The sequence below is a fragment of the Rutidosis leptorrhynchoides genome, chromosome 3 (assembly GCF_046630445.1).
Source record: "Rutidosis leptorrhynchoides isolate AG116_Rl617_1_P2 chromosome 3, CSIRO_AGI_Rlap_v1, whole genome shotgun sequence".
NCBI classification, from domain to species: domain Eukaryota; kingdom Viridiplantae; phylum Streptophyta; class Magnoliopsida; order Asterales; family Asteraceae; genus Rutidosis; species Rutidosis leptorrhynchoides.
The window spans coordinates 443,581,044-443,583,905 of record NC_092335.1 but is presented as its reverse complement, the minus strand read 5'-3'; positions in this window follow the sequence as shown (position 1 = coordinate 443,583,905).

Sequence of the window (2,862 nt, the reverse complement as noted above, 5' to 3'; positions counted from 1 at the left end):
ATAAGAACAAAAAGGTTGTTTTTAATTAACATATGTATATGTGTTAAACTCGGAATAATAATAACTTATTTTAGAAAATTAACATAAGACATGTTGAAATATTTTTGTCACATTTAGCTCATCAAGTCTAATACTTATCATTGATAGATTTTATCACGTCTAGGAGATGTTTACTTTTTTCTTGTATTAAGTCCTACTTTCATTTACCTTTGTTTGGAAAAAAGTTTTTTTTTTTACTTTGCTTTCCCCCTTTCTGTAAAACTCATTTAAACACTTTCTTTATTTTTTTTTTTTTAAAAAAACTTCCTTTTTTTTACGTTACCCGTAAATTATAAATATATAAAAAAAACTTTTTGTTTAAATTTTTTTTTTCTAGTTTTTAAAAGGCCACTTGACCAATTTTTTAATTCTTTCACAACACCTGATATCGTGATCGTGACCTTTCACCAAAGCAAGAGATATTCTTGATAAACTAAACACGGACTCGTGTTTGAAATTGTCGGCCACAAAAAAATTCATTTGATAAAAGTATATATATATATTTTTTTTAGTTATAGAAGGAGACCACTTCATTTTCAATACTTCATTTTTGACAAAAAAACTATTCCATTTTACCATCCCTTTTTTTTTTCTTACTTTAACTTTTAAGATATACTTTTAATAAAAATACAAACTACATTTTTTATTTTAACTTTTAAGATTTACTTTTAATAAAAATACAAACTACTTTTTGTATTTTAACTTTTAATAAAAGTACAAACTACTTTTTCTTATTTTAACTTTTAAGATTTACTTTTAATAAAAATACAAACTATTTTTTTATTTTAACTTTTAAAATTATAAATTTAAGAATAAACATTAGTATGCATGAAATAAATAATGATTAATTGCATAAGTAATCATAAATGTTAGATAACATATAAAGACCCCGTCGTATTCGTATTGATCGGAATTAATCTCGACCCATGGTACCGTGTTGTCAAATGACGTGCTGCGTACATAAAGTACCGTGTTGTCAAATGACGTGTTGCGTACAATCATGAGGTCTTATTAACATAAATATAAATGTTAGTGAAGTTAATAAGAGTTAGATTACAGAAAATATAATTCAGGTGGTATAACCGACCATATATAACTTAAATAACATAAATATAAATGTTAGTGAAGTTAGTAAAAGTTAGATTACAGAAATATAATTCAGGTGGTATAACCGACCATATATAACTTAAATAACATAAATATAAATGTTAGTAGTCCAAAATTTGATATATTCGAGTCTGAAAATTATTAATAATTTCATACCTTGATTAGTGATTCGTGATCGTTTGAGATATCTTTTAATTACACTAAGCTTTTCGTGCTGATAACGTGTTATAATTCAGTAGGCTTATAACTACCTTTAATGGTTATAAGAACAAAGAGAGAAAAAGAGAGAATAAGGAGAGAAGAAATATTGATATTGATATTTCAAGAGAAATGGTGCACCTTAAATGGTTACCATACATGTCTATTTATAGTATAAAATATTACTATGCAAGAAATATAATAATAATAAAATTAACATCCAATCTAGATATTTTATAACACAATCTAGATATTTTATAACATATATATATATATATATATATATATATATATATATATATATATATATATTGGTAGGATCAAGAGGGAAGTAACCAATCGGGGGAAAACGGGGGAAAGCAAAATCTTTTTTTTTCTTCATTTTTTGAAAAAACTTTGTTCACGAACATTATAGATTAGATGAAAATATAAACATTTAATAAAGACACTTTGTGATAAATATTTTTATTTTGGCGGAAAAACGCTCGAAGAACTAATATATAACAATTATCGTGTTTTTCGAGCGTATGTTGAGGTTTTAGATATTAGGATTTAGATATTAGGGTTTATAGGGTTTAGATATTAGGGTTTAGAAATTTAGGGTTTAGGGTTTAGATTTAGGGTTTAGATTTAGGATTTAGATTGAGTTTTTAACACGAACGGTTTAGAGTTTAGGGTTTAGGGTTTAGGGTTATGTGTTTTGGGTTTATGGAATAATCCCAAAACACCAAACCCTAAACCCTAAACTCTAAATCGGGCTAAATTTTACTTCACAAAACATGAAGAAAAAAAACGTTAACATTCTTCACGAACAATATTATCTTGAATGTTATTTTTATCGATCGCTTTCCCGCTTAAATAATAACATTCATCACGAAGTATCTTTTCTAAATGTTCATATTTTCGTGTGATCTTGATGCCTGAAAAAAAATTCCAAAAAAACGAAAAAAAATAAAATTTGCTTCTCCCCGATTGGTTACTTCCCCATTGATCATGCCCATATATATATATATATATATATATATATATATATATATATATATATATATATATATATATCCCAAAATTTTAAAATATTTCTAAACTTAAATGAGCGAGAATTTACAAGATTTTATCGAGATCTCAGCGAGATGAGCGAGAAAATTCGAGAAATCGTGATGTTGACCAAGAAACATGCGATCTTGGCGAGAAAAAACGAGATCTGCAACACAGACAACACTCGTGAATCAACTAGGGTTATATTATTTTTGCGTACTTACTCGCCATTTTTGTATGTTTGTTTGAAATCATTCACAGGAGAAAAAATTAGCGGTGAAAAAATCGCATATCCGAGCCTCAACGAGTGCCCATTGTACGCGTTTAATGGAAACAAGTTAAAAGGAGCTAGTGATGACATAGATCCATTTGCTCTTAGAAACTTGTTGCAAGAACTAGATTTATCTAAATATGGGTATACTGATATGACAGCTCTAGTTATTGAGTCGACAACAAGCGTCGATTTATTGACGACTTGATTGC